This window comes from Rattus norvegicus, chromosome 12 (assembly GCF_036323735.1).
Source record: "Rattus norvegicus strain BN/NHsdMcwi chromosome 12, GRCr8, whole genome shotgun sequence".
In the NCBI taxonomy this organism is placed as follows: domain Eukaryota; kingdom Metazoa; phylum Chordata; class Mammalia; order Rodentia; family Muridae; genus Rattus; species Rattus norvegicus.
In genome coordinates this window covers 21,287,705-21,307,654 of record NC_086030.1, presented here as the reverse complement: position 1 = coordinate 21,307,654, position 19,950 = coordinate 21,287,705, and positions in this window count along the sequence as shown.

Genomic DNA, 19,950 nt, shown 5'->3' with positions numbered 1-19,950 from the left:
ATTCAGAATGCTGTGTCTCTCTGCTCTCTTCCTTTCAACACCTGCTGTAATCCTGTTTTTTCTCAAATGCTAACAAAACCGTCAAACTTCCTTCTGAGACAGTTTTTAATTTCTGTTGTCAAGAGACCAAGAACGTGGCAAAATTTAGCCCCAACTCCTCAGATAGCAAAGCCCCAATTGATACACCATGGTCTGCTTTCAACGAGAGACAGCAAGTTCCCTGGACTCCTGCTATTGCGTTCTGTAGACACCAGAGGGAGCCATGAGAACATAGTTTAGCTGAACCTGGCCGCTGGTGCCCATGTGAAGGTGATTGGATAAACTTGGAAATCCTGAGCATGAAAGATATGGCTCTGAAGGTGAGGATGACTCTGAGCCAACTCTTCAAAGGTCAGGCCAACTGGTGGAAACATTCTATTAACCGAGTCCCTGCTTTGTTCCCACTTTCTTCCTCTGTTTTCTCCCTCTCTTCCCAGGGGCCCCCTCCCTTCTTCCTACCTCCCTATTTTGAAGACTCTAAATTGTTTGCTTTCTCAAAACTGGAGGGGTTGGCATAATAGCTTCCTTAAGGCCCTGAAGGACCTATGCCTTCACACACTGCCAGGCCATTTCCTCTGCCATCCACAGAAAGGTCAAAGTGCAACACTATTTGCACTGAGAGGTGAGAGGCTGGGGGTGAAGCCACAGCTGCTAGCTAGGGTAGAATATAGATAATTAGCACCAAATTGGGGAGCTTAGCGGGCTTGCTCGCAATCTTGCAGACACCACAGTATTCCTGTAGGAGATCATTGGTAATCTGAGAAACTATCACCTTGTGTGATCCTAGGGGGTGCAGAGAGCCTCATTCTCTGCCTCTATCTCCATTCCCCATCCTAACCCCGCAACCCCCCTCAGCACCTCTACTCTGTTAGCCACAGCACTGCTCCCAGAACCACCAGCCCAGTTTCCAAATTCCATGGTTTTCCCTTCCTCAGAGAATGTCTCAGCCACAAAGAGGATCTCAGCCTCTGATGCATGCCCCAGAACAATGGGGGAGATGCAGGGGTTATTCTGTCTAGTAAATTTTAAGAAGCATACACAAGGGATTTAAGAGAGGCACATGCCAGGTCTGTGTATGCATGGAACTACTACAGTGAATTTTACTAAACTGTGCAGTTAATGGAAGTTAAATACAATGTTAAGAATCGGAGTATTTAGCTATTATTACAGTGCAGTGCTGGTGATGGAACCCAGAGCCTTGTAGATGCTCAAGAAGTACTGATGACTTGAATGACACCACCCAAGATAGGTGCTCTACCACTGAGCCCCGCCCCCAGCCCCTCACTGGGGATTCTAGGCAGATGCTCTACCACTGATCCACACCCCCAGCCCCTCACTGGGGGATTCTAGGCAGGGGCTCTACCACTGAGCCATGCCCTCAGCCCCTCACTGGGGGATTCTAGGCAGGGGCTCTACCACTGAGCCACACCCCAGCCCCTCACTGGGGGATTCTAGGCAGGAGCTCTACCACTGAGCCACGCCCTCAGCCCCTCACTGGGGGATTCTAGGCAGGGGCTCTACCACTGAGCCATGCCCTCAGCCCCTCACTGGGGGATTCTAGGCAGGGGCTCTACCACTGAGCCACACCCCAGCCCCTCACTGGGGGATTCTAGGCAGGGGCTCTACCACTGAGCCATGCCCTCAGCCCCTCACTGGGGGATTCTAGGCAGGGGCTCTACCACTGAGCCACACCCCAGCCCCTCACTGGGGGATTCTAGGCAGGGGCTCTACCACTGAGCCATGCCCCAGCCCCTCACTGGGGGATTCTAGGCAGGGGCTCTACCACTGAGCCACACCCAGCCCCTCACTGGGGGATTCTAGGCAGGGCCTTTACCACCAAGTCACGCCCCAGCCCCTCTTTGGGGGATTCTAAATATGTGCTCTATTGCTATAGCTTGTTTCCTATCCCCACACAAGTCTTGCCCAGAGTGGAATAATTCAGTTGAGACAAGGACAGAGCCAGGCCAGGACATAAAGTGTACAAGCATTTAGAAGCAACCAGAGCAGAAGGACCAGTCACAGAAGCCATGGAGGGAGGCAGAAAAAGGTGTTTATATTAACTAGGATTCTCTACAAGAACAGAACTGATAGAATGAATGTATACATGGGGGATTTATTAGAATAGCTTACAGGTTGTGGTCAAGCTAGGTAGTGGCAATCTATCCACAGAAAGTCCAAGAATCCAGTGGTTACTAAGTGCACACAGCTGGTCTTCAGTGTATGCCAGAATCCTGAAGAAGCTGGCTCTAATGTCAGTGAGGGAATGGTCTTACAGTGAGAGCAAGCAGGGAAGTCAGAGAGCTTTCATCTTCCATGTCTTTTATATAGGCTGCCACCAGAAGGTTTGACCCCAATTAAAGGTGAGTCTTCTTCTCCCAAAACTCCCAGAATAAAAGTGGGTCTTCCCACAACAAGTTATTTAATTAAGAAAATTCCCTCACAGGTATCGTTAATTCCAGAAGTAGTCAAGTTGACAACCAAGAATATCGATCACAGTGTGGGCAGGTCTGTCCTGGAAGACAGGGGAGGAAGCAATTCAAGAAGGAGGGAAAGAAGAAAAAAGAGGAACGGGGAGAGAGAAATGTGGTGATAGAAACCAAGAGCAAGGAGTCTGTCCTTTTCAGCGATGAAGCTGAAAATCTGTTCAGTTTGAATAAGGTTTCAGGAGCACATGGAGCAAAGCAGGTCTTTGGACACCAGGGGACGCGCTAAACCATCCCATTAGAAAAATTTCCATAGGAAGTAGATAGAATGTGTTTAGTTTATGAGTTACTCTATGTCCTAGAGGTCTTTCTCCTCGTCCTCCTCGTCCTCCTCGTCCTCCTCGTCCTTCTGTCCCCTTCGTCCCCCTCGTCCCCCTCATCCCTGTCCTCCTCGTCCTCGTCCTTGTCCTCGTCCTCCTCCTCATCTACCTCCTCCTCCTCCTGGTCCTCCTGGTCCTCCTGGTCCTCCTGGTCCTCCTGGTCCTCCTGGTCCTCCTCCTCCTCTTCCTCCTCCTCCTCCTCCGTGTCTTTCTCCTCCTTCTCCTTTTCTTTTGGTAGGGGGCTGTTTTGTTTTTGTTTAGATGAGGTCTCCCTGTATATCTAGGCTGTACTGAAACTCACCATGTAACCCTTTTTGGCTTCAAACTCCCCATTCTCTTACCTCTGTGGGCATGACAAGGTGTTCCAGACCTGGCTCGGTGTACATCTCCTGTGTTCACGAGGTTTCCACACACTGAACACAGCCGCAGGGTTGGCTCTGTGCTCTGTTGTGTCATATAATGTTAGAGGAGAGCTGATGTTTTAAGACAGTGTGACATATCATTGTCTTAGTAGTGTTAGTTGTAACTGTGAGTTAGTTGTTAACCTGGAAAAGAAAAATTTAGGTGAATCTAAGAACCGTGCTGGGTTGCATGAGCAGTGGGCTATAATCACTTTCCTGGATAAAGAGTTGCTTTATGTTTGATAGATGGCACCTTCTTGCTGTGCCCTCCCTTGGTGGGAGAGGATACAGAGTCTGCAGGAGTCCAGAGTCTGCAGTAAAAGGGCACTAATTTCCTGTTTAAGTGCCCCACCCTCATAGACACGGTCACCTCTGAGGACTCCAACTCCTCAAACTGTCTAATTGAGGATTGTATGTCCAGAGAGAGAGAGAGAGAGAGAGAGAGAGAGAGAGAGAGAGAGAGAGAGAGAGGTGGGTGCTAGTGAAGGGGGAGGGGAGAAAAGGGGGAGGAGCGTACAGGGGGAGGGGTGGTCTGGACCGCATTGTTCTTCTTTCCAGCCTGGCCACACTGGATCAATCCCCTTTCTTTGCTTTTACTGTACTTGTCTGTTTAATTGGCTTACTGAGGACTGGCGAATGAGTCTGGCTTGTTAGAGCTGCCAGGGTCCAGGCTCTGTCCCTAACAATGCCAGTAACAACAGGATGTCATGTCAGTCCTTCTACCCAAGTTCCCCAAGTGCCACCATGCCCTGCTTCTTGCCTTTTATGTGACTGAGTGAATGTATTTTTGTGCCATGCTGGGAATGGAGCCTAAAGACTTGTGGATTCTGTGAGAGGAATCCCAAGCCTCATTCCCTATTGGCTATGACATAAGAGTAAAACAGTTCTGACCTCCCAACTAAATGTCATTTAAACAATCTCTCCAGAACTCTGCAAGGTCTTCCAGACTCTCTTCTGTATGAAGATGTGTGTGTTAATTGCAGCCACCGCTGGCTCCCAGGGCTGTTACACATTGAAGTGCCTTGACAAGCCAGGGTATCTGAGGTTTGTGGAAGCTGCCCCTCATGTCCTGCTGTTGCAAATATGACTTCTTAGCGAGTCATATTTGAACCTTTCAATCCCAGAAAACAGCCTTGAAATGCCTGCGAGAACACAGGCAGGAAATAAAAGAATGCAAACCAAACAGGCAATCCTTCTGAGTGGAACCGTAAGTGTTTTAGGCAGCAGTGGTGCCGGTGCAATCCTAAGACATTTTAACGTGCTGGGGTGAACCAATTCCCAGCTCTTAAAGGGGAGGCTTGGGCTGCAGACCTTGTTCAGTTGCTGAACTTGCCCAAAGCCCTGGATTCTCCCCATAGCCCAGCATGGCTGTCATCCCTGCAACCCTAGCATTCAAGGTGGGAGCTGTCAGAGCAAGAAGAGTTCAAGGTCACCCTCAGCTATGCAGTGAGTCTCCATTAATGGCGTGAGGGAGGAGTCACACATTTGACGATGGCAGGACTGGGAAGAATGGGATGCATAGTACTCTGGGGCTTTGAAGCTAATATAAAACTGCCATATATATATATTTACATATGTTTATAAATTTATACACAGTTGTGTATATATATAAATATATAAACACATATAAACATAAATATATTTTAACATATAAAACTATATTTATATTTTATATATACAATATATAAAATATTATATATTATATATTCTGTTATATGAATATAAATATAAATAATACATAATATGGTTGGCGCACACACACACACACACACACACACACACACACGCGCGCGCGCACATGACTTTTTGATAAATGGTTTCTCCGTGTAGCCCTGACTGCCCTGAAGCTCACTCTGTAGACCAGAGTGTCCTCCAGCTCGCAGAGATCTGCCTGCCTCCCAAGTGATGTAATTGCAATCTTAACCTGAGCGATGAAGCTCTTTTAGTCACTCAAGTAAACTACAGAATCAAGCCACCATGACGGGATGTAGCAGATACTCAAGCATGGTTCTCGGGAGAGCAAAATCTTTTCATGTTCACACATAAAGAGTCAAGACTTAGGGGATTTGGGGTTACTACGGCTACGTTGCCTGGGGTCTCAATTCTGTTACTCTGTGGGGAGCACTCAGAAAATATGGCTGTGTTGTTAGTCCTCAAAAATCCTTCCTTCTCTTGACTCTGAATAGTTTTGGGTCATTCTGAAAGAGGAAGAGAGACTAGTCTCCCGAAATCTTGTCCACTTTGGGGTATGGGTATGTGTGTGTTTATGTGTGTACACATGTGTATGTGCCTGTGATGGCCAGAGATTGATATTGGTTTTCTCAATTGTGTCCCCTTTATTTAAATGTCTTTAAAAAGATTTTAATTAATTAATGAATCAATTAATTTGTTTTTGTATTTGTGCTATTGAGTGCTGTGCCTGTGGAAGCCAGGAGAGGGCAGTGGACATTCGCAAGCTGGAGTTACAGGTGGCTGTGAGCCTGAGGGATCTGAACTCACATCCTCTACAAGAGCAGTATAGACTGTCAGCTTCTGTGCCAATGCTCCAGCACTATATATATAATATATATATATAGATATATATATATATCTATATATATATATATATCTTTGAGAGTGTTTTGATCATAGCCACCCCTCTCCTTTCCTTCAATTCCTCCCAGATTCCCCCTTTTGTACCCTTTCCAATGTCATGACTCCTATTATTATTATTATTTGCAGTAATAGTAGTAGTGGTAATTATTACTATTATTATTACTCACTAAATCCAAGATGGCATTCACTGCAGAAGCGCTGTCAACCCCATCCCAGCAGCTGTCACCCTCCAGTGGCCTCTCAGTTATCCTCCATACTGTAGTTTGTCTGACTCGATCTTGCTCCTAAGTACACTGGGCCTCTTGTGTCCAGAAGACGTAACTCCTTTGCACTCTCCTCTGCCATCCATCTGGCTGGCTCTGACAGCCTTTCTTCCCTCTCTTCTGAGATATCTCCTGAGCCTTGGGGACTGGATGTGATATAGAGTGTAGATGTCGCTCTTGGGGCTGAGCAAGCCACAGACGTTTGTTTTCTGTACTTTAACGAGTTGCAAGTCTCTCTATTAACCACCATGAATTGCAAAAAGAGATATGATGGCTGAGTGCTGGTCTGGTCATCCCTGGTCAGAGGGGTAGGCCATGTATCATTTTTTGGAGGCACAGTCTCTCACTGAACCTTGAGCTCACTCATTCAGCTAGGCAAGCCACTTGCCCCACCCCCTACCCCTACCTCACCCCACCCCCACCCCCAGCTCTGCTGTTGCACCCAGCTCTTACGTGGAAGACGAAGATCTGCATTCAAATCATCAGACTCATACAGAAATCCCATTAGAGGCTGAGCCATCTCCCCAGCCTCAGAATGCCACCCCGTTTTTGTTCTTACTGTGTTGGGCTTCAGATTCCTTAGAATTTAGATCAATTAAGCGGTAGATTATTAAGATGTGTGAAGTTGAGTTTTCCTAAGAAAGTGGGATTTACAGTATCCATGGGAACAGCTCAACTACTTAATGGTTTTATAAGAAGAAAATGTAACCAAATGCATAGATAAAAGGTGGTACCTTTTTAAAATCAGCTAAAGAGAAAGATGCTGCCTTCGGCACGTCCAGAGAGGTTTTCAATCAATCGGGGATGGCGACCTTGCTGTCCTTACAAATCAGAATCTCATCTGAGTCCTTAACCTTCTCGGAGAAGGGAGAAACACTGAAAGGAAGTTCAAATAAAAACGTATTTCATAAAGTAATCGCTACTTGCTTTGGGGTGAACTTCAGTCTCTTATTTTCTGTCTGGAAACGAAGAAGATGCTGGAAGCTGTGTGTGGAGGTGTACGTCTGCAGCCTAAGCCCTCAGGCTGAAGCAACAGGAGTTGAAGAACCAGCCTGCCTCCATCTTGGGCTCAACAGCCATCTTGTAGTAAAGACAAGTGAGGTTTGAACCTGTTTATGATTAAACCTCTGTCTCTCAAGGATTGGGTTGTGCCCCACCTGTAACCTTAGCTACAAATGGTTCTGTACTGCCTGTTCCAGAAATGGCAATCATGGTTTTTTGGTTTTTGTTGTTGTTGTTCATTTGTTTCTTATTTGTTTCAAAGTTGCAACCTTACCTTTGTTTCAAAAGGTTCTATGACCACCCGATTGCCTTTTTTTGCCCACCTTTCAAGAAGGGCTAATTTGTTATACTGTTCTGCCTGTTTTGCCCACCAAATCCCCCTTGGGAAACTACTATGCTATAAAAGCCTTGTCTTCCTCACATCCAACACTGACATCTTGAACTCTACCTCAGTGAGAGGCAGCCCATGTACACAAATTGGGAGAGAGAGAGAAAAAGCTTGCTTTAATGGATTGCTTGCTTTAGTGGATTCGGCCACGATGATTTGAGTCTTTCTCTTCTCATCTTTGGGGTTAACATCCCAGCCTAAGCTCTATAACAAGGCCCTGCACCAAAAATAAAAGAAGGATTTGGAAAGATGGTTCAGTTGATAAAGTACATCCCAGGCAAGCAGGAGGACTGACTACAGCCCCCAGCACTCACATAAAAGCCAGGCATGGCAGTGTGTCTGTAAATATTAGCATTGAGGAGTCAGAAGAAGTAGGAGGCTCCTTGAAGCTCACTGGCCACCCTGGTCTAATTGATAAACTCCAGATCCAGCCAGAGACACTGCCTCAAAACAAACAAGCAAACAAACATACAAACAAAGAGATAAAACAAGATGCAGAGCAACTGAAGAAGGCACCTGCCATAAACTTTTAGCCTCCACACCCACCTGTGCTCACAAGCATGCACACCTACCGGGGTTCTCTGTCTCTTCCTCCTATCTCCCGATAGCAGCACTGGGCTTATGAGTATCGGAGCCACAGCATTCGGTGGGTTCTGGAGTCTTGAACTCAGGGTTTCATGGATCTATGGCAAATGTTTTACCTGTTGAGTCTCCACCCTGGTCCTGCCTCTGCTTCTTGAGTGCTGCAGTAACACGCATGTTCCCCTATGCCTAACCTCTTTTCTGATTTTAATCCAAATCCTTTTTAAAAAAGTTGTTCTGTTGATAGAGTTTTTCTGTGTAGGCCAGGCTGGCATCAAACTCACAGCAATCCTTCTGCCTCAGGTTTCCAAGTGCTGGGATTACAAACGTGAGCTACCATGCTTAGTTTAAATAATCTAATAAATCAGAACTGTGGACAGAAAAGCTTTTCCAAGTTCCAGGAATGTCATTAAATCTGAGGGTAGTCTTGGGAACTCTTTGACAAAGAATGTACAAAGACTGGGGGTCTCATACGTCTCACGTTTTATCCGAAGGAACAGGGAAATTAATCATATCCAGCAGGAGGACTTCCTTGCCCCATGTTTGGTTTGGGAATATAAATTACCTGATCAATTAGCTTATTTATCCATTCTCCCTCCATTAATCTCTAATCAATTCCTCAGAACTCAGAGAAAACACATATTGAATTTCCTTTTTCCTCCAGCTCCCGGCAGCCATCATAATTTGGAGGCGATTTTGTCCCGTTATAAAAGGCTCACACAAAAGAATCCAATCATTTTACTGCCTGATAAATCTCTGCTCTCCTCAAGGACATAACTGCTGCTTGCCATCCAAGCCACACTCCTCCAGTGTCTGGCTCTCCCCTCAGTAGGATGTGGAGGTCTCGGCACTCTAGTTTCTAGTCTGGCTGCCTGGGAGGATGGAGAGAAGACTGAAAAAGGAAAGGAAAGGAAAGATCTACAACAGAGTAGGGATGTGTGCAGATAACGAAGTTGCTTAGAGGGCTGAAGTTCAGTTCCTGCAGACACGCACAGGCAACACACACACACACACACGATACAGATGTTGAGAGAAAGGACCTGAGTGAGGAGCTGCTGATGCTGCTGAGGTGTTTGTTGGGGCTTACTGGTATATAACCAGAGTTTCAGGACAGAAGTCTTGGCTCTACAAGTCCTAACATCTAGGCTCAGTACATTTATCCAAGTAAGCTAGGAAAATAGACGTGTGTTTGTGTGTGTGTGTGTGTGTGTGTGTGTGCATGAGCATGTACCTGTGAATGCTCCTTATGCATGTGCACACAGGGCCTGTGGCGACCAGAAGAGGGTGTCAGTTTCCGTGGAGGTGGTGTCACAGGCAGTTATGAGCTACCCAGTACAGACACTGAAAACCAAACCTCGTTTCTTTGCAAGTGCAATATGTACTCTTAGCCACTGAGCTGTTTCTTCAGCCAAGAGAGTGGGAGGGAGGAAGGGGGAAAGGGTCCAGGGACTCTAAGCCTGTCTTTGGGTTCTGGCATGAGCCTTTAGCCTTCTGTACAGGAAGAATTGAAGTAGAAGCAGCCGGTATGCCTGCTCAAGCAGTGTGTGTGTGTGTGTGTGTGTGTGTGTGTGTGTGTGTGTGTGTGTGTAAGTTGTATAAATGTGTGCATGGGGATATGAAAGTGAGAGGCCAACCTTGGCTATCATTTCTAAAATGCCATGTTCCTTTTATCCTTTTATTAAAGAAAGGGTGATATCTTGTTGGTCTGGAGTTCCTGTGTTTGTGTGTGTGTGTGTGTGTGTGTGTGTGTGTGTGTGTGTGTGTGTGTGTGTGTGTGTGTGGTATAGAGCTGAGAAGCCAACCTTGCCTATCATTTTAAGGTGCCATTCATATTTTTTGAAAGGTATCGTGTTGGTCTAGAACTCAGAGAGTAGGCAAAGCTGGTTGACCAGCAAGACCTTTGTTTCTGCTTCTCCAGGATAGGGATAGCCATGTCCAGCTTTTGTGTGGGTTCTGGGAACTAAACTCAGGTCTCCATGCTTGTACTACAAGTTCTTTACCTTAACCTGAGCTCCTAAGACTCATCTTTATAAACAAAGGCATCCTGTCTAGGCTTCTCTTTCTGGTTTGGTTCTTTGGTCCAGAGAGATGGAGCTCATGTCTGGGAACTGTTTTAGGCTGCTGCCGTGTTCTTCTCTTCTCTGGCAGTGCTCTTAGTGTCATCTTTAGGGGGTGAGGCCCTTGCATAGTCTCTCCAGGATGTAATGCTTGCTTACAGCCACCTTGATGACTTCTGGCTTTTCCTCAAGCCCCCACTGAGGCTGGGGCCAGTTGGGGATTTCTGATTCCACTCTCTGCAGGGATTTAAAGGTATCAATTCCCAAATAGAGCTTGGCTCTCCCACTATTTAAAAATCCTATTTGGTAAGCACTTCATAGGGTAAATAGCTGAGAGAGAGAGAGAGAGAGAGAGAGAGAGAGAGAGAGAGAGAGAGAGAGAGAGATTTCACTTAGAAGAATACATCTTCCCTGCTGCTGGACCAAAGAGTTCCCTGTTTTTCTTGAATGTAGGAGAGAATCTCTTTTACTTTGTATTTGGTGTTGCCAGAGGGTTGCCATGTGGGGGTGGGTGGTGAAGGGCAAGACAACCTGGCTAGAAGCTGATTGGACTACAGAGCTGTATTAAGTTAAGATATCCCATGACCACCCTAACAGTAAAGACAAGCGATCACCCCAAGACAACTGGAACCAGTTGGTATCTATATGTCATCAGCCTTGCAAATGAGCATATGATGCTGTGATATGGCCAGAAAAAAAATTCAGGATAGCAAAGGAGACTAAACCTTATTCCTGGACCACCATGAGATATTATTAGAGTTCCTCTTTCCCCCCAGATAACTCCTTAATGTTCTTCCTCTCCATTGAAGTTTGCCCAAATAAATGAGCTATCCAAAAATCTCCCATGATGCATCTCTCTCTTTTATTAGATATATTTCTTTACTTACATTTCAAATGTTATTCTCCTTCCTGGTTTCCTGTCCATAAGCCCTCCTCCCCTCCCCCTCCCCCATACAGGTATTCCCCCATCCATCCCCCTTCCCTTCCACATTTCCCTGCACTGGCGATCCAACCTTGGCAGTACCAAGGGCTTCCCCTTCCACTGGTGCCCCAACAAGGCTATTCTCTGCTACATATCAATTGTAGTCCCAGGTCAGTCCATGTATAGTCCTTGGTTTAGGCCTTGGAAGCTCTGGTTGGTTGGCATTGTTCTTTTTTTTTTTAATTTTTTTTATTAACGAGTATTTCTTATTTACATTTTGAATGTTATTCCCTTTCCCGGTTTCCAGGCCAACATCCCCCTACGCCTTCCCCTCCCCTTCTTTATGGGTGTTCCCCTCCCCATCCTCCCCCCATTACCGCCTCCCCCCAACAATCATGTTCACTGAGGGTTCAGTCTTAGCAGGACCAAGGGCTTCCCCTTCTACTGGTGCTCTTATTAGGCTATCCATTGCTACCTATGAGGTTAGAGTCTAGGGCCAGTCCATGTATACTCTTTGGGTAGTGGCTTAGTCCCTGGAAGCTCTGGTTGCTTGGCAGTGTTGTTCATATGGGGTCTCGAGCCCCTTCAAGCTCTTCCAGTCCTTTCTCTGATTCCTTCAACAGGGGTCCTGTTTTCAGTTCAGTGGTTTGCTGCTGGCATACGCCTCTGTATTTGCTGTATTCTAGCTGTGTCTCTCAGGAGAGATCTACATCCGGTTCCTGTCGGCCTGCACTTCTTTGCTTCATCCATCTTGTCTAATTGGGTGGCTGTACATGTATGGGCCACATGTGGGGCAGGCTTTGAATGGGTGTTCCTTCTGCCTCTGTTTTAATCTTTGCCTCTCTATTCCCTGCCAAGGGTATTCTTGTTCCCCTTTTAAAGAAGGAGTGAAGCATTCACATTTTGATCATCCGTCTTGAGTTTCATGTGTTCTGTGCATCTAGGGTAATTCAAGCATTTGGGCTAATAGCCACTTATCAATGAGTGCATACCATGTGTGTTTTTCTGTGATTGGGTTACCTCACTCAGGATGATATTTTCCAGTTCCCTTCATTTGCCTATGAATTTCATAAAGTCATTGTTTTTGATAGCTGAGTAATATTCCATTGTGTAGATGTACCACATTTTCTGTATCCATTCCTCTGTTGAAGGGCATCTGGGTTCTTTCCAGCTTCTGGCTATTATAAATAAGGCTGCTGTGAACATAGTGGAGCACATGTCTTTTTTATATGTTGGGGCATCTTTTGGGTATATGCCCAAGAGAGATGTAGCTGGGTCCTCAGGTAGTTCAATGTCCAATTTTCTGAGGAACCTCCAGACTGATTTCCAGAATGGTTGTACCAGTCTGCAATCCCACCAACAATGGAGGAGTGTTCCTCTTTCTCCACATCCTCGCCAGTATCTGTTGTCCCCTGAGTTTTTGATCATAGCCATTCTGACTGGTGTGAGGTGAAATCTCAGGGTTGTTTTGATTTGCATTTCCCTTATGATAAAGATATTGAACATTTCTTTAGGTGTTTCTCAGCCATTCGGCATTCCTCAGCTGTGAATTCTTTGTTTAGCTCTGAACCCCATTTTTTAATAGGGTTATTTGTCTCCCTGCAGTCTAACTTCTTGGGTTCTTTGTATATTTTGAATATAAGCCCTCTTATCTGTTTTAGGATTGGTAAAGATCTTTTCCCAATCTGTTGTCCTAACACACAGGCCGTTTTGTCCTAACCACAGTGTCCTTTGCCTTATAGAAGCTTTGCAGTTTTATGAGATCCCATTAGTCGATTCTTGATCTTAGAGCATAAGCCATTGGTGTTTTGTTCAGGAAGTTTTTTCCAGTGCCCATGTGTTCCAGATGCTTCCCTAGTTTTTCTTCTATTAGTTTGAGTGTATCTGGTTTGATGTGGAGGTCCTTGATCCACTTGGACTTAAGCTTTGTACAGGGTGATAAGCATGGATCCATCTGCATTCTTCTACATGTTGACCTCCAGTTGAACCAGCACCATTTGCTGAAAATGCTATCTTTTTTCCATTGGATGGTTTTGGCTCCTTTGTCAAAAATCAAGTGACCATAGGTGTGCAGGTTCATTTCTGGGTACTCTGTTCTATTCCACTGGTGTATCTGCCTGTCTCTGTACCAATACCATGCAGTTTTTATCACTATTGCTCTGTAATACTGCTTGAGTTCACGGAGCTTTATTTCCCCGGAAGTCCTTTTATTTTTGAGGATAGTTTTAGCTATCCTAGATATTTTTTTATTCCAGATGAATTTGCAAATTGTTCTATCTAACTCTTTGAAGAATTGGATTAGTATTTTGATGGGGATTGCATTGAATCTGTACATTGCTTTTGGTAAAATGGCCATTTTTACTATATTAATCCTGCCAATCCATGAGCATGGGAGATCTTTCCATCTTCTGTGGTCTTCTTCAATTTCTTTCTTCAGAGTCTTGAAGTTCTTATTGTACAAATCTTTTACTTGTTTGGTTAAAGTCACACCGAGGTACTTTATATTATTTGGGACTATTATGGAGGGTGTCATTTCCCTAATTTCTTTCTTGGCTTGTTTCTCTTTTGTGTAGAGGAAGGCTACTGATTTATTTGAGTTAATTTTATACCCAGCCACTTTGCTGAAGTTGTTTATCAGCTTTAGTAGTTCTCTGGTGGAATTTTTGGGATCACTTAAATATACTATCATATCATCTGCAAATAGTGATATTTTGACTTCTTCTTTTCCAATCTGTATCCCCTTGATCTCCTTTTGTTGTCTGATTGCTCTGGCTAGAACTTCAAGAACTATATTGAATAAGTAGGGAGAGAGTGGGCAGCCTTGTCTAGTCCCTGATTTTAGTGGGATTTCTTCAAGTTTCTCTCCATTTAGTTTAATGTTAGCGGCTGGTTTGCTGTATATGGCTTTTACTATGTTTAGGTATGGGCCTTGAATTCCTGTTCTTTCCAGGACTTTTATCATGAAGGGGTGTTGAATTTTGTCAAATGCTTTCTCAGCATCTAATGAAATGATCATGTGGTTTTGTTCTTTCAGTTTGTTTATATAATGGATCACGTTGATGGTTTTCCATATATTAAACCATCCCTGCATACCTGGTATGAAGCCTACTTGATCATGGTAGATGATTGTTTTGATGTGCTCTTGGATTTGGTTTGCCAGAATTTTATTGAGTATTTTTGCGTCGATATTCATAAGGGAAATTGGTCTGCAGTTCTCTTTCTTTGTTGGGTCTTTGTGTGGTTTAGGTATAAGAGTAATTGTGGCTTCATAGAAGGAATTCGGTAGTGATCCATCTGTTTCAATTTTGTGGAATAGTTTGGATAATATTGGTACGAGGTCTTCTATGAAGGTCTGACAGAATTCTGCACTAAACTGTCTGGACCTGGGCTCTTTTTGGTTGGGAGACCTTTAATGACTGCTTCTATTTCGTTAGGAGTTATGGGGTTATTAAATGGTTTATCTGTTCCTGATTTAACTTCGATACCTGGTATCTGTCTAGGAAATTGTCCGTTTCCTGCAGATTTTCAAGTTTTGTTGAACATAGGCTTTTATAGTAAAATCTGATGATTTTTTGAATTTCCTCTGAATCTGTAGTTATGTCTCCCTTTTCATTTCTGATTTTGTTAATTTGGACACACTCTCTGTGTCCTCTCGTTAGTCTGGCTAAGGGTTTATCTATCTTGTTGATTTTCTCAAAGAACCAACTTTTGGTTCTGTTGATTCTTTCTATGGTCCCTTTTATTTCTACTTGGTTGATTTCAGCTCTGAGTTTGATTATTTCCTGCCTTCTACTCCTGGGTGTATTTGCTTCTTTTTGTTCTAGAGGTTTTAGGTTTGCTGTCAAGCTGGTGACATATGCTCTCTCCTGTTTCTTTCTGCAGTCACTCAGAGCTATGAATTTTCCTCTTAGCACAGCTTTCATTGTGTCCCATAAGTTTGGGTATGTTGTACCTTCATTTTCATTAAATTCTAAGAAGTCTTTAATTTCTTTATTTCTTCCTTGACCAGGTTATCGTTGAGTAAAGCATTGTTCAACTTCCATGTATTTGTGGGCATTCTTCCCTTATTGTTATTGAAGACCAGCTTTAGGCTGTGGTGGTCTGATAGGACGCATGGGATTATTTCTATCTTTCTGTATCTGTTGAGGCCTGTTTTTTGACCAATTATATGGTCAATTTTGGAGAAAGTACCATGAGGTGGTGAGAAGAAGGTATATCCTTTTGCTTTAGGATAAAATGTTCTATAAATATCTGTTAAGTCCATTTGGTTCATGACTTCTCTTAGTCTGTCTACGTCTCTGTTTAATTTCTGTTTCCATGAGCTGTCCATTGATGAGAGTGGGGTGTTGAAATCTCCTACTATTATTTATTGTGTGAGGTGCAATGTGTGTTTTGAGCTTTAGTAAGGTTTCTTTTATGTATGTAGGTACCCTTGTATTTGGACCATAGATATTTAGGATTGAGAGTTTATCTTGGTGGATTTTTCCTTTGATGAATATGAAGTGTCCTTCCTTATCTTTTCTGATGACTTTTAGTTGAAAATCGATTTTATTCGATATTAGAATGGCTACTCCAACTTGCTTCTTCTGACCATTTGCTTGGAAAGTTGTTTTCCAGCCTTGCACTCTGAGGTAGTGTCTGTCTTTGTCTCTGAGGTGTGTTTCCTGTAGGCAGCAAAATGCAGGGTCCCCATTGTGTATCCAGTTTGTTAATCTATGTCTTTTTATTGGGGAGTTGAGACCATTGATGTTGAGAGATATTAAGGAATAGTGATTATTGCTTCCTGTTATATTCATATTTGGATGTGAGGTTATGTTTGTGTGCTTTTCTTCTCATTGTTTTGTTGCCAAGATGATTAGTTTCTTGCTTTTTCTAGGGTGTAGCTTGCCTTCTCATGTTGGGCTTTACCATTTATAATCCTTTGTAGCGCCGGATTTGTAGAAAGATATTGTGTAAATTTGGTTTTGTCATGGAATATCTTGGTTTCTCCATCTATGTTAATTGAGAGTTTTGCAGGATACAGTAACCTGGGCTGGCATTTGTGTTCTCTTAGGGTCTGTATGACATCTGTCCAGGATCTTCTGGCTTTTATAGTCTCTGGCGAGAAGTCTGGTATGATTCTGATATGTCTGCCTGTATATGTTACTTGACCTTTTTCCCTTACTGCTTTTAATATTCTTTCTTTATTTTGTGCATTTTGTGTTTTGACTATTATGTGACGGGAGGAGTTTCTTTTCTGGTCCAATCTATTTGGAGTTCTGTAGGCTTCTTGTATGCTTATGGGCATCTCTTTCTTTAGGTTAGGGAAGTTTTCTTCTATGATTTTGTTGAAGATATTTACTGGTCCTTTGAGCTGGGAGTCTTCACTCTCTTCTATACCTATTATCCTTAGGTTTGATCTTCTCATTGAGTCCTGGATTTCCTGTATGTTTTGGACCAGTAGCTTTTTCTGCTTTACATTATCTTTGACAGTTGTGTCGATGATTTCTATGGAATCTTCTGCTCCTGAGATTCTCTCTTCTATCTCTTATATTCTGTTGGTGATGCTTGTATCTACGGTTCCTTGTCTCTTCCTTTGGTTTTCTATATCCAGGGTTGTTTCCCTGTGTTCTTTCTTCATTGCTTCTATTTCCATTTTTAATTCCTTCAACTGTTTGATTGTGTTTTCCTGGAATTCCTTTAGGGATTTTTGTGATTCCTCTCTGTAGGCTTCTACTTGTTTATGTTTTCCTGTGTTTCTCTAAGGGAGTTCTTCATGTCTTTCTTGAAGTCCTCCAGCATCATGATCAAATGTGATTTTAAATATAGATCTTGCTTTTCTGGTGTGTTTGGATATTCAGTGTTTGCTTTGGTGGGAGAATTGGGCTCTGATGATGCCATATAGTCTTGGTTTCTGTTGCTTGGGTTCCTGCACTTGCCTCTCGCCATCAGATTATCTCCGGTGTTACTTTGTTCTATTTCTGACAGTGGCTAGACTGTCCTATAAGCCTGTGTGTCAGGAGTGCTGTAGACTTGTTTTCCTGTTTTCTTTCAGTCAGTTATGGGAAGAGAGTGTTCTGCTTTCGGGCATGTAGTTTTTCCTATCTACAGGTCTTCAGCTGTTCCTGTGGGCCTGTGTCCTGGGTTTACCAGGTGGGCCACTTGGAGCAGAAAAGTTGGTGTTACCTGTGGTCCTGAGGCTCAAGTTTGCTCGTGGGGTGTTGCTTATGAGCTCTCCGGGAGGGCAGCAACCAGGAGGACCTGCACTACCCTTCCCGGGAGCCCCTGTGCACCAGGGTCCCAGATGGCATTTGGTGTTTTCGTCTGGAGTCAGAAATGTGGGCAGAGTGTAGTCTCTTCTGGCTTCCCAGGCATGTCTGCCTCTCTGAAGGTTTAGCTCTCCCTCCCATGGGATTTGGGTGCAGAGAACTGTTGATCCGGCCGGTCCCTTCAGGTTCCGGTGGTGTCTCGGGTGCAGGGGACCTGCAGCTCCAGTGCCCTTATCTACCAGATCCCAGAGGCCGTATACAGTTTCCTCTTGGGCCAGGGATGTGGGCAGGGGTGGGCAGTGTTGGTGGTCTCTTCCACTCTGCAATCTCAGGAGTGCCCACCTTTCCGGGCGGTGAGCTCTCTCTCCCACGGTGTTTAGGAGCAGTGAGCTTCGGGTGGGGATCATCGAGGTTGGGAATCCAGCTAAAAACCTGGCACTGTTGTTCTTATGGGGTTGCAAGCTCCTTCAGCTCTTTCAATCCTTCCTCTAATTCCCCCCTCCAATGAGGTCCCATTTTCAGTGGTTTGCTGCTAGCATTGACCTCTGTATTGGACATGCTCTGCATGTGTCTCTCAGGAGAGATCTATATCCGGTCCCTTTCAGCATGCACTTTTTAGCTTCATCAATCTTATCTAGTTTTGGTGGCTGTATATATATGAGCCACATGTGGGGCAGGCTCTGAATGGCTGTTCCTTCAGTCGCTGCTCTAAACTTGATGCATCTCTCTTGAGAAGGCCATACTCAGTATAGACTTTTGCCTTATAGTGAAGGTGCTCCAGTTTCCTTTACTTTATCTCTCAACTCCTTCTTTGATGGTGATGGTAACTTGGAAACTCTAGTTGGTCTCCCTGTGGCTGTGATAAGCCACATGATCAAAGGTAACTTGGGGAGGAAAGACTTTATTTCACCTTAAAGTTCATCACTGAGAACGTTAGGACAAAAACTCAAAGCAGGATCCTGGAGGCAGGAACAGGATCAGAGATGATTGAAAGAGGCTGCTTATTGTATTGGCTTCCTCCCCTGGCTTGTTTAGTTACCTTTCCTATACAGCCCAGACTCCCCGGCCCAGGGGTGGCACTGTGGCCTGAGCCCTTTCATATTAATCAATAATTAAGAAAATGTCCCAATAGAAATGCTTACAGAGCAATTTGTTAGAGGCAACTCCTTAACTGAGATTCCCTTTTCCTAGGTGTGTGGTGTGTGGTGTGTGGTGTGTGGTGTGTGTGTGTGTGTGTGTGTGTGTGTGTGTGTGTGTTTGTGTAAAACACATCACTTTAAGTCATAGCCTTTTCATTTCTTGCCCCCAAGACTCTACATTAGTACCATAACATAAACTTCTGCCCAACTTTTAAAATTTTCATGGTCTTTAAACAATTCAAATACTTTAAAAGTTCGAAGTCTCTTTTCAAGGTCTCTTAACTATGGGGTCCTGTAAAATTATAAGCCAGTTTCTTATTCCAGAAGGGAAGAGCCAGGCCATAAAAAATAATCACATTTAAGCAAAAATCAAAGTCTAATATGTAATAAGTCAGCATTTAACACCTTAGGTTCACTTCTGAGCTTCCGAGCTTGGATAGCCACACGGCTTGTCTTAAAGACTCAGGCTAGCTGTACTCTGCACTTGCTGTTGCCAATGATCCTGGTAGCTTTAATACACTGAATATATACATCTGTACCTTCATCAGTGGCCTCTCGGGGCCTTTCTTCAGGACCTCAACCCTGCCATGTGGTCCCACTTCAGCTTCTCTCTAGGAGTTTTCACTGCATATGAGATTTGCTTTTTGGTCATGGTATTTCATCACAGCAGTAGAAACCCTGACTGTGACAAGCTTAGGACCAGGATTATGGGGGTATTGCTGTGACAGACTTGACCATGCTATATTGGGAAGAATTGTGGAAGGACTTTCGAATGTTGTGCAAGAAAAGCCATTTTACGTTCAATTATGAGCTGTTTGGTGGGATCTTAGGAAATAAGAATGTTGAGATGGAAGCCTGGTTTCTGAAATTCTGTAGGGAACTTTAAAGACTCAATATGGCCATTTGTTATTTTAAATTAAGAGTCTGTGGTTCTGGTTAGCTGGGGCTTAACACTCAGTCGTGATTAACCAGAACTTTCTATAAGTGAAACCTTTGCTCTTCTGGGATACTTGATGCTGGTCAGCTGGAGCTGAGAAAGCAGCAGTGATTAAGAGGAGATGAGCTTTGTGGAGGTGAAATCTGGAAAGTGTTTCTTGGGAGTCAGCACACAGAAACTGTGTTCCTCAGGCAGCCAAGTTTGTACTTCATACTGTTAGCTGGACTCGGTAGTATGAGTCACCCAGTTGGTACTGGGTTTGAGAGCATTCAGGGGTCATGAAGAGCAGCTGAGGCTTAGCACTATGAGAAGCAGGGGAGGCCATTGGTGAAGGGGAAGCCTCAGTGGCAGTTGAAGGCCCAGGATTGAAGGGGTCATGCTTCAAAGTTGAGGCATGGCACCATGAAGAGAGACCAGGAGAGGCTATTGGTGAAAGTGCAGTCCAGTTGCAGCAAGGGATCTCAGCATTTTGGAGATTCCAGTACCATGGGGTGACCTCCAAGAACAGCCACAATGGGGAACAGAGTCTGCCAACACCAAGCAGAGAAGCTGTGCTTGCTACAGACCCAAGCCC